Here is a 13187-nt window from a genome sequence, read left to right on the forward strand (position 1 = left end):
GTATGTGTGTTCATGTCCATAAATATACATACATGAACAAACTTGCTCTGAAGTTCATGTTTACGTCTGTGTGTAAGGATGAGAGTGTGCATGTGTGTGTGACAAAGAGAGAGAAGCACCTCCCTTCATTGTAATGATTTATGCCTTGTGTAAGTCATTGATACACACGGCTTGTGTTTTTATTCAAAGCCCTCCCCTGTTTTGCGATCTGTTGTTTTCCATCTGCTTTGTTGCTAGTAGACAAGAGCCGGTATACTTCCAGCCATCCAGGAGTGCCAATTGGCTGAGTCAGCCGGGCCAACGGCAGGTCACACCCTTGGTGTACATACAGAGAAGTGAAGGTTAATGCATAAAAAACAGGGAAAGAAAAAAAAAATGCTGCTGTCTTTTAGTTTTAATGTCAAGGCTCTCTCTCTCACTCACACGTGACGGTAAGGAGATACGGTTGGCATGAACGCAAACCCTCACAGGTGTACACAGTGAATGAATTCATAAATTCATGCACACACATGCACACTCACACACTCTTATGCACAAACATATGCATGCAAAAATCCAACCAGACAGGCTATGTACTAAAGATTTGTTTTGACAAGTAAAAATTGCAATTTCCTCTTAGTTTTTCCCTCAAATCTGCAGTTAATAAGGGGACTGTAGTTCACTGACATTTTGTAGGTATTATCCAGTAGCCCCCAGTAGCACAGACAGTATGCTATACCTATGGGGCAATTAGTGTCTATTGAACCCCAAACCATTGATCCCTGGCAAGCTGAGACACGATTGTCCCGTGATGTCAGAAAACCTGGCCGCTTTCCTCCAGCGGTGCCATCAGGTTCACATCAGATGTCTCCTTCAGTTGAACCGCTCTGCCCTGCCGCTGAGGAGGTGGGGGCTGTAAGTTCCCTGAGAATCATTCTAATGTCATTATCCTGGCTGGTCTGTCCTTGGAGGCCGTTTTGTCACAAAGCAGCAAGATTAATCCACGATCCACTTTGTTTGTTTAACAGCTACACATGATAACTGATGAGCGAGAGAAAAGGGAGGGAGGGAGGGAGACTGTAGGAGCAACAAGAGAAAAGGAATTAGCTGGACAATTAAATCACCTTGATAGGGTGACAGAGAGATAAGATTATCAAAACACAACCTTCGTAGCAAAAGACACGCTGTATAAAATATGTTATTTGGGAACACATCAATCCGCATAAAAATGCTGATATCTATCAAGTAAAACATCTCATGCGCATCATGTTCAGTCGCAGAGCTGCAATAAGTTTAAAAGGAATGTTGTGACCTTTAAATATCTCAATCTATGACAACCCTTTCCTCTGAGATTTCTGTTTGGACATTCTCCCACATGTTGGGTCTTATTTCCAGCTCCTAGCATTGTACCAGAAATAAAAATGACAGCTGTTTTCCTCTGAGAAGGAGCCTCTTCTGCAAAGACCTTACAATGACTCATCTGAGAGACCTAATTCAAACAGAGGTGTTGACAATTATTTAAAAAAAAAAATGTTGCATTGACATTATATGAATCAGACATGTGGTCAATCAGGAGCCTTCATCTGCCTGGAGAAGACAGATATGGAGACAGTCCTGGAATACTCTGAAATGAATCCAAAAACAGTCACTCAATCAAGTTCACTTTCCAGTCCAAAGTGTGGCTTGGCTTCCTCTAGACTCTGCCAGAGTCCACAAACATGGCTACCATCATCTTCAACGGAGAGAGACAAGGCTTAACTGGATGTTCGCTCAGAAAGACAAAAAGTCCATCAGAGCCATTTGTCTTTCTGTAAGACGGCCTGAATTAGATGATGCCTTATAGGATGAGGAGTGCACGGGGCTTCAGAAAAGCACCTGGTCTGACAAAGTTGGCACTGCAAAGTCAAGGCACATCTGAGGGAACCATTAACTCTCAGCCGACCCATAAATAACAGAGACAGGCGAAGAATTTGGGATTCATCTTGTATGAATCCATATTAACCAGGAAAGATACTGTGGGAGATTACTTTGCCAATAGAGTGTAGTTTTATTTCTATCAAAGGCCCTATTACTGTCTTTATTCTTAAAGCTCTTTTCCATGAGATGCTACAAGCATGAATCACTCTTGCAAACCTGTCACTGACCGTTAAAAATACACATTCCACTTCCATTTTGGGCAGGTAGTTAATTCTTTTATACGATCAGAGAGGTGAAAGATGTCGTCCGATTGTTTATTCAAGTATCAATACCACTTCACTGAAAGGGTTGCTTTACTCAGATCACAAAATGTTTCCTCACTCGTGTTACAGTAACCATACAGATCATTTAATTTTTATTTGTGCAGGTTTTAACATTAAATCCTTATTTTTGCCTCCAGCTCATCACTATGCAAGTCAACGGAATTTAGTTTATGGGGTTCAAAGCCTTGAAACAAATGAAAAATCCAGTTCCACTGAAAACTGCACAGTGTGTTGTGAAACATTGCTGTTTAATTTTTTTTTAAAATGTCATTTTTCAGTGCTGTGAGCATCACAAACAAAATTATATTCACCTTCATTATAATGAGGTGACAGCAGGATTCCAGGTCTGCAGAAATCTGCAAACCTGGAGAAAAAAAACACAGCAACAAAATAATGATATTAATGGGTAGATACAGCTAAAAAATTTTGTGTAATTTAGGTGAACTGTAGAGGACTAGTTGTTGCAGTGAAATGTGTGTAAGCATCATAAATAAAATTCTTCACCTGTATTTTGTTTTTAAGTTATATTATGGTTTGTCTTTTTTTAAAAAAAATTTAGTTTGTTTCTATATTCTCTTTTAACTTTACTCTATTAATTTCTTCCTTTCAACAATGTCTTTCTACATTTTAAGTAAACAATGCACTGGTGAATGGAATTAACTATCAATGCATCCATTTTTATGAGCCAATCAAATGTTTTGCATGTTAAACCAGAGCCATGAGATGAATGCAGCGAAGTAAAGACACTTGTATTGATGAGGCACTTTGGGAGGACACAGAGCTGACGTTGAGGATCCGGTTTGCGGTCTTTGACATTCTCTATAAACAATAATGCTGCTGCTAGAAAGTGCAGACATTATGAATGTGTGTCATGTTTACTTTATGCTCATTTCAAAAGACAGATTGTCCATGACATAATCTGTTTATGAAACTTCAAAGCATTAAGCGTAGAGTGGCGAATTAATTCATCATATCATGGCTTCCTCTGCGTATGGTCACAGTATGATAACCATAACCACTTGTCATGGTGGAATACAGCTATTATCTTTGAGTGCTTTGTCATTCTAATAGCTGTGGGAGACGTAGATAAATAAGCTGAGCGGCAGACCTGTGATTCCTGCTGCCAAGTTAGATGTTAATGGGAGTTGTGAAGAAAGATCTGACTCCCTGTCCATCACAGATAAGAGATGGATCACACAGGGGAGTCTCATGGTTGATCAAAGAGAAGAAGTTGCATCAAGCACCACTCTGTGATTGTGATCCAAATCTTTAGCCGACTGAATTGCATATTTTGTGTTTATCTGTTTGTGGGAGAGGAGGAGAGATAAATATTGATAAAATGAAGACAGGAGTGAAAGTATGTATATGCTAAATATGTGCATGTGAAACATCACGCTCTGAGCCAAACAGGAGGATCAAGCTCCAAACCAGGCATTTTGAATATCATGAAAGCTGTCAAAATTGCTCCCTTTTAAAATCCTCCAACCATTTATGAAACGCAGACCACTCTGTGCATCTTTTTGCAGCTGTTCCAGCAACATTTTGCAGGTGGACCCATCCCCCCCTAAAATGCTGCTATTAGTTGAAACTCTAGAAGGCAACTATGGTCATTTCAGTTTATGAGGAGAAGCTTCCACAATTCTGTCGCAACTTTCCAGTCACATGAACTCCACACGGACACTCCTCTCTCTACAGATCTATAATAAAATATCATAGCACATAATATCATAGGAAAACAGCAGAAAAAAGCTCATTTCTTAATGCAGAGTAAGATACATCCTATCAGACTGAAATTGGAGCCAGTAGGACTTGGGAAAACATGGATTTCGACATTTCTAATTCATATATGTGCAGCTTTATATTTACAGTATGTGAGTGTGTATCATACAGGGGTCCTGAGAACTAGCTTCCTCTGCAGAAGGGTCTGGGGTACATATGTATTTTCTGCAGAAACAGCAGCTGTCAAAAAATTTCAGCCCGTTTCATCTGTTTTTTCTCCTCTTTGTGGCACCTCACTCGGTCTGCCTTTTTTCTGCTCAATCTGTCAGAGCCCCCTTTCTGCTAGATGGCAATGATGGATTTTCTGTGTGCACGGTAAACATACAAAAGGCTCAGATAAGGGAAGGATAAACAACAAAGCAAATATATTGACACTAGAAAAGAACCAGGTAGCGATGACGCACAAAAGAGGGGAAAGAAAGAAAAAAAAGAAAATAAGCGAAAATAAGAGATTGAACAGCTGCTTTCATGGTTTTAACTCAGCGTGAAGATGCTTTTGAAAAGTTTTGTTTTGATCCACTAATGAGAGTCGTGTTTAATTATGTGCCATTTGAACCCTCAATCAAGAGAAGCTGCAACAAAAACAATCTTCCCAGGAGTGTTTTCCTCCCTTTTTGTCTATCCATCCTGCCCGATCCTGCATCTCCTCTGTGGCAAACACAGTGGTCAGGAACAGGAAAAACTGGATGTGCTGTAATTCAAGCGTAAAAGATGGATGGAAAGCAGTGGATACTGAGAATGGTGGATATCTGCATCCTGGAAAAAGAAAAACAGACACCATGAGGAGAAGGAATTAGAGGGATTAAGCGGAAAGGAAGAGAGTTTGGTAAATTAGGGGATGGTGGGGAGGGGGACTGTTTGTCAGTATTTAGTGAAGAGAAAGCAAGACATGGGAGAACCAGTGACGTCACAGTGGAACAAAGAGCACGGTTCAGCAGCATTGTGCCCATGATGGTCCAGAAAAAACAGGCTGTAAGCACAACATGATGGTTGTGGGAGGCGATGTGGTCGTGTGTGTGTGTATGTGTGTGTACACAGAGCGTGTACTTGAGTGAGCAGCGCAGTGCGGCACATGTTTCCATACAGATGGAAGTTTGTTTAGAGTAGCGTGAGTGTGAGAAGTGAGTATGCAGATGGAGATACAGATGGGGTGAATAGCACTCTGTGCACTTCGGGGGTCTCTGGGATAACCTGGCAGTGTCAAGACGTTTTTGCCGTCCGCATTTCTTCCGCTCTCTCACTGTCAGTCAACACCCCTCACTGCATCTGGACTCACGGCCTGCAGTTGTGTGTGTGTGTGTGTGTGTGTGTATGTGCAGCTGAGGATGCAGTACTGGTGCATGTGCACGTCCATGGATCGAGGTTTCACTGTATGAATGTGTATAATTGAATGTGCCCAAAAAAAGCCCTCGGCTCGCTGTGTGTCAACTGGTTGGTGGTAATTTGATTAATAGTACAATATTAGTTGAAATGACAAGGGCCTTAATGGGGCTCCTGCATTGTTATTACCGTGTTATTTAACCACGATGGAAATTGAGAACCACTGAATATAAGTTACATTAACTTTCAGTGTTTTTATTCTGTGCCACGCTTTAATTCTATTTAGAACAAATTGTTTGTTTTTCATGTTATTTATTCATAGTATGTTTCCTGTTTATTTAATTCATTCTTTCTGTATACATATCCCATGCTCAAGAAAATCTGTGCTCTATATTTTGGATCTATGTTTTTTGCTTTGTGTATTTCAGAATAAACACAAATCATTACATAATCTTGAGGCCCTGTGTTGTGGAAGGGCCATATGTTATTTAAAGCTCTTTTAGCTGATATGGTGCATAATCCTAAATAAATTTGTCTTTGATCAAATTACCACACAGTAAACCTGGGGTCAGGTGGTGTCCCAGCAAAGGAGTGATAGTTGGTTTCTGGTGCTCTAGGCAAAATATAATTAAGCTGCCATGTGTAGTGGGCTGTGTGGTCTGTACTTGATTGATACTTAGAGGCAAAAGAGAGGGTATATACACAATGCACACAGCGCGCGGGTGGTATAGGAAGTTAATAGGAGCCCATTAGCTCAGTTCTGCTGTGGGGCCTCCTCCAGCAGGTTAATCTTACCATGTGTACCTGCATCAAGCTTGATGCAGGACAGATTTGTAACAATCAGGAACAGTAATGTGTGAGGAGAAAAATGTCAGTGGAGTGGAGATAACCACCAGATGCATTGCAGCTGTTTATTTAGACAGATCTGGCTGAATCCTGGAACATCCCTCTGTAAACCCCAAAAGACGGACTGTGTGAGACAGTGTTACATAAACTAGGAGAGATGGATGAAGAGTTGCGGCTGGAAAGAAAAAAAAAACATTGACAATGGAGGTGTATCAATCTCATTTTGTAAATACAAGGAGTACAAGAGGAAGCCTGAAGAGAGAAGCAAACCTTCCATGCAAGCATGTTGATAATCATCTCTAGAAGCTTCACGTAACAAGCACAGTGGAAGATGGAAGGTAGATTGTCGCCCAAATGTGAACACGCACAGAAAAACTCACACTAATGTCACCTTAAAGGTGTTGTGCTTTCTATCAAAACAAGCTTTTGTTTACGTCCAGTGGAAAAGGAACAGTTCGAATCCGAGAAGCGTGTTTGTGCGCGTATTTGCATGTATGTATGTGCGTGTTTCCACATACCTACTTAACATACGCGCCCCTGCGTGCATGAGAGGTGCTGACGTCATAGTGCTAATGATGATTATGATGATGGTGTTTATTTATCTGCAGAGGTGGAAAAAAGGTAGACGGGGGTTGAATGAGTGCAGTGTCAGGGGCTGCAGAAAGCCGAGCGCGGGGCCGGGAAGAGAGGGAGCGAAGTAAGAGGGAGACTGGGGGAAGAAGGGTGAATAGTTCTCTGTGTGGGGAGCGAGAGAAAAGAGAGAGCCTCTTGTGGTATGTTTACATGTCAATGTAAGCTCCTCGCTTGATTGATCGTATCTGTGTGTTTGTGTGTCTGTGTTACTGAGTGGGTTTCCACACCAAAATACCAGGCTTCCCCATACTATAATTCAAGCCGAACAATTATATCCATTATGTACTAAGTGTCATGCAATGATATGTTGCTTCATGTAATTTAATTTAGTAACTCTTTGGACACTGAAAGTAATGTGTGGCTTATGCTAAGCAGGGGAGCGTGCTAAAAGGCCTGCTCTTGGTTATTCCACAATTGTGATTTATCATGGCGTAAACAAACCAAACAAACCACCTCCATGTGGCAGGCAGTGTGAATCTGAGCCTGCACTGAACTACACTGACTACTGCAATGCAATCATCCACAGGAATCTACTTAATCAGACGTGTTTATATGAGGGTGTTATTAAAGAACAACCTATCTCCTTCAGATGCTCCCTGCTCTGCTTTGAAGCACGGTTCAAATAATGTAGGAATGATTGCAGTGTGTCCTAACAGCAGATCTGAGTGTTTCCTGAGTTTAAAGCCGCTAAGGACTTGGTTAAACCAGGCTGGTTCTCATTATTCAACATGCAAAGCAGTGAGGGTGGAGAGGGTGGGGAGTGGACTCAATGATGGCCTTGAGAGGGGGGTCTCAAGGAGGAGGGTCTCAAGGATGGAAGGCTCTGAGGGAGGATGAGAGAGGAAAGAGCCAAATACGGAGAGATCATAGGATGGTGTAGAGAAAGGGAGTCGACTTTTTGTTTTCGCCCTAAGGAGGAAATTGTTTGGTCACGTAGTGGAAAATCTCCGACATGATAATAGGAGGCAGGAATTGTAGGAAAAGTGATGAAGGTTATTAAAAAGGACACATACAAACAAACAAGCACACATAAACGAGGGTGTTTAGGAAGATGGTGCTCCTCTCCTGTTACAGTCGATGAAACATTAAGTGTGTCAGTCACCGTAGTGTGTTTGTGTGAGGTGTCAGGTTAGTGTCCTTCACAGAGAAGCCCTCCTTGCTCTTGATGGTGTTTCTGTGTGTGTGTGTGTGTGTAGTACATGCAAACGTGCATGCGCGTGGATGCATGTATACCCGTTTCTATTTGTTCAATGAAGTCCTCTCGTGTAAAATGAGTCGGGCTTGGGGTGTCAGCCTGACCAAGGGTGCTAAACTGAGAGAGTAACTTTGTTAGACCACATCCAGACACATGTGTCAGCGTAGTAATTTTATTTGTGCTGTGAAATTGTGTAAGATTATGATCAACTGTCAGCAGATCAGATAGTTTAGGTTCACATCAAAGAGGAATTATGAGGTGTGAACGTGAGGTGCTGTAGTGTGACAGTGTTTATGGCTGCATTTCTATATTCTCAAGGAGCGAAACCCTACAGTTCCCAGGGAGAGGAGACAGAGCCTGTTCTGGCAACAGTTTGACCATTCAGGCTATAAAAAGATATTTGTGTACCAGTGTTCTGCTCCTTATCTCCCGAGACAGAGGTGTGACTTCGATTTTGGGATTTGGGATTGTTGGAACAAACTGTTTTGTTAGAGACCTTGCATAAGTCGAGTCAACAGGCAAACCCAACATGGCAGCGCAAGCTCTGTCTCCTTCTCCATCTGCTCCTGCTTAGTCTGGGCTCCTGCATTTATGATGACAAGGCCGTGACAGGGCAGTAATGACGCTGCCTCAACTGGCCAAATGGGATGGATGACAAGTTTCAGTGAGTGACAGTGCATTAACTGTTCTCTCTCCCACTTCCTTCCTGATGCGAGACCTTAGAAGCAGTGAATGTCACTTCTTTGAATGCCACATTATCTTTATAAATAACTGCAGAATATCAAGATGAAATATCTAAATTGCTGCATTAAGGGCTAAAGTGAGGCGCTAACTACAATGTAAACCATCCTTGGGTGGCCCTTGTTCTTCCTCGCTCCTCAACAGATTTCATGAGCACAATAGGTCATATAATGTTGAGAGTCACATAAACAACCCAGCCCAGCTAATAGGGTCATATGTTACTCATCGTGCAGTCAATTAGCCTGAGTAATTCCATAGTTATAAATACGCACGTCATTTGTTGTTGATGTGAAAACATTTTCTCAAGATCAAAGATATCACGAAGCAGATTGTGATGTCCAAGTAAAACCAATGGTCCAAATTAAATTTTTATAGGACTGTGCAGCATCGAATGGTTGTGAACAAGGGTGTGAATAGAAAAGAAAGAGATATATTTAGATTGCAGTCTGTTGTGAGTTTAGTGGAACAGAAAGGGGATTAAGGCTGATTTCTGTATTATATTTCCATGGAAAATGAGCCGTCGATGGCGGAGCTGACAGGGAACGAAAGGTGTCAGGGCCTGATTGTCCTGAACTCCGTGCCTTTCAGTGTCACTCCACACTCAGTTTTTCTCCAGTGTCTTTAATTCCACCTGCCTCCTGGAAGGATTTCCTCGTGTTATATTTTCCTGTACACTCTCTCCCTTACTAAAATCTTAAAAGCACCTTTGGGGGAACACACATAATCACAGCGCTTGTCTTAGAATTCTTTCCACAATTTTGTGTAATCATTTAATGATTGATATTTTAGTGTTGATCCACAAGGAGGGTGTAAAAGAAATGTTTGTTGGCTTGTAGTTAGATAAAATGAGCCAGCACACCACAAAGTATCATGCAGACACAGTGTTATTTTGTACCGTTAAAGTTAGTGTAAGAGCTTAGATTTGGCTAAATAAGATAAGTGTCTATTTGGTGCACAGACTAAACTGTTAACACTAACACCTTCAAGAAACTGCAACACAGTAATTGCTCAGTAAAAACACAGCATGAGGTCATTGCGAAATCTGAAAAATGAAGCCATATGTCAAACACGTAACTTATCTTCAGCTAGGCTCTGTGCACTGTTTTTTAAGATTAGGCAATAGGATGATATGAAGCCATGGATAAAGCTAGTGGAAGGGGCTTTGAAGTGGGGAAGGGCAAGGGGCCGGGCAGGTATGTGCACTTGAAGGGTTGCTGAAAGAAGAATCAGGTCAGCAGTGAAAGAATGTGAGGAGAAAAAAAATAGTGCCAAACCCTCACCCTCATGGTCAATAATAACAGTGTTTTTCTTGACGATATGAATGTTGGGAATCATACATTTTTAAAAAAAGCCTCATCAGTTCATAAAAGACATATAAGGGCACCATACGGCATGTCATCAAGTCTAACTGGGCCCATTGTTCCATCTTCATTCCCTCATACCATCAAAAGCAGGACAAAGGTTAGAGAGAAAAACGATTTTAATATTACTACTTGAATTTCCAGCTAAGACACAGCGATAAAACTTAACTGCGGTAAATCAGCAGAGTCTTTGACAGAGAACGCTTACAGCTTCATTCCTTCTGGAGTTAACCGAAGACTGGGTTGACTGGTGCTGCTCAAAGATGATGACATAATAGAGAAGATGGAAGCTGGGTCATCACCAGACTGTGTTTTCATATATTCCTCGTCTCAGGCGCCTTTCGCATCAGGTCCCATCAGGTATGTCACTGATTAGCCTGCCCTGAGGCCAGGTGTGTGCCTCGTTAAAATTGCACTGTGCTTCCTGTCTGCAGACTCCCAGGATCCAACACATCACAAATTCACTCCTGCAGCCACCAGATCCCATTCCTCTGATAGTGGGAAGTCTGCATGCTCAATTTCTTTCTACCGCTCTTTTAATAGAATTTTGTCTCAATACTGACAGCAAGAGATGAACAGAATAGCATGAGCACCGTCTGCCACAGAACCTCAGAAACCCACTTTAGGTTTTCTTAGAACAATGGCATTTCTTCGCCCCCCCCCCAAACCTCAAATTTCATTCAGACAGCATTTATGAAGAGCAACTCAGACGAGAATCCTGCAGAGCTGTCACAGTGAATGGAGGAGTATAATCAAAGTTGTGTTTTCTGGTGGATTTGCAGAAATCTGTTTTCATCAAAACTCTTTAGAGATGCTTCACCTGGGGAGAGTGAGGAGAGTCCTGCAGACTGTCAAGACAGGGGAGGGGGTCAGAATAGATATAAATCAGGAAATAGCGTCAGATTATATGAGACAGAAAAAAGGGAGGAACACAAGAGAAATGGGTTACGCCCTTTTAACTTAACAGCTACTGTGAAGCAGTAGATATTAACAATGGCAGAAAGGATTTGGCTTTAGGGCAATAAACAACATAAATATTAAATGTCATCTATCGTTTTCGGAGATGTAAAAGGATTGCACATCTCTTTTCATATCTGATTTATTGATGGAATTTTCAATGAAGATTTTCACACATACATAAACCCTCATATGTACAACCTAATTAAAAAAAACATTCTGTAGGATAAACATTAACAGAGGTAGTAATGATACTAAAACACAAGGGTAATATCAACAATAATACTTAAACATCTCTTTTAGTATGTCATCATTACTTTCCTAATAGCATGTCGCTAGCAACAGGTGGGGGATGGTCCCAGCCTGTTTGATAGCTCACTGTGCACACAGAGAGTTGAGTCACTGGACAGAGATGAGACTCAAGAGATTTATTAGATTAAACTACATGAGTGTCATTGGGAAATATACTTTGTTTTGGCAACCGAGAGAACACACAGTTTTTGACATGGCGATCTGCAGGGAGTGCAGAGCTGGAAAGTGGGGGGTTGCTGAGTTGTCAGAGTTCCAAGATCCTCCGATTTCAGGGGAGCACAGTTGTAATGACATCAGGGCAGTGTAATGCAGGTTGTCATGAGCGCAACATGCTTGCCTTGATGTAATGTAACTATGGCAGTGCTCCCTGAACTCACAGCAAGGGCACAGATGGTAAAACATTTATTAGCATTAAAGAGATTGAAAGAGAGAGAGAGGAAGACAGACTGAAAAAGAGAGAGAACAGGGGGAATATTGGCAAGGATGGAAGAATGATTTTAGATGGAACGAATAGCCCATCAATATCCAATCAATCACTGCTTTTACATCTCCTCCCTCCCTTACTTCCTCTCCAGTGTACTTCTTGCCAAAGTAATGCAATGACCCTAACTGATTCTCTCCGATGAGAGACAACATATCAATGTTCTCTGAAGACCCGGCTAGCAACCCAAGCCCACTAATTTATCATAAACATAAAACCAAACAGAAATAGCTCACAGGCTCTCCTCACTCTCGCTTTGCCAAGAGGATTTCAGTGCAGGGTGGAGGGGAAAAAAAAAAAACGTGTGTGGTAGTGGAAGAAAAGTGAGCAAGACAGACAGGTTCCTATTTAGACACAATGCAATAAAGCACACCACCCCACACGCATGCATGAAACCCTTGCCCCATGCAACATTTAACCACACTGGACCTCTGACAGGGCAGAATACCAGGGCAGGGCCATGTAAAGGTCTTGTTCATGTAGCACAGGTGGGATCAGTTTCTCTGCCTGGAAATGAGAACATGGCTGCAGTAAAAACATATGCAGATGTGCACACATATACAAGACGTATGGATGCATATAATCATACACATACTGTTGCACACATGCACATGCACACACAGCTTTGCCTGGAGCCTCGTATTTCCTCCCCTGGGGTAAAATAGAAAGCACTACAGACGTATACTTTCTTTTTTACGAGACACAAGATAAGTGCTGGACATACTGAAAGACACATAAAACAAGCGTGTGTGTTTCTTTTCAAATAAGTAACTATGTTGTGGCTATGAGTTCAGAGTGGGGAACCCCCTGTATCTATGGAGGGCTTACAGCAATATCAGGGTGGCCGAGTTAGTCAAGTCAGAAAGACTGTCTAACTGCATGACCCAGTTTCAAGCACCATGTCAGCCTGTACATGCTCTTTGGAGGCGTCCTTCAGCGAAGTAGTGCAGGAATGCATGCACTGCAGGTGGACTAGCCATCAGTCCTCCAAAATAGAAAATGGAAAAATACAATTTCTCTGATGGGGATAATTGAATAATCACGTCAGTGCTAGAAGAGCTGCAATGATAAGCATCTTATGGTCTCACTAGGTTGTATCCCTCTGGTGTTAAAACCAACCCTATAAAAACAAAATAACAATGTGCAGCAGTGAGATACTTTATTGGCTCCTGTCATTTTTGAAAGATAAGGTAGTGATGAAGTATTTCAACAGCTAACTGCCCAGTGAACTCCCTGGTCGCTAAGATATATTATGCTGTGCTTCCTCCCACACCCAACCAAAACCTCGCCATCCTCCCCACACTCAGTTAACTCGTTCTCCTCCTTATCCTCCAAACACGTCC

This window comes from Thunnus albacares, chromosome 5 (assembly GCF_914725855.1).
Source record: "Thunnus albacares chromosome 5, fThuAlb1.1, whole genome shotgun sequence".
Classification (NCBI taxonomy): Eukaryota; Metazoa; Chordata; class Actinopteri; order Scombriformes; family Scombridae; genus Thunnus; species Thunnus albacares.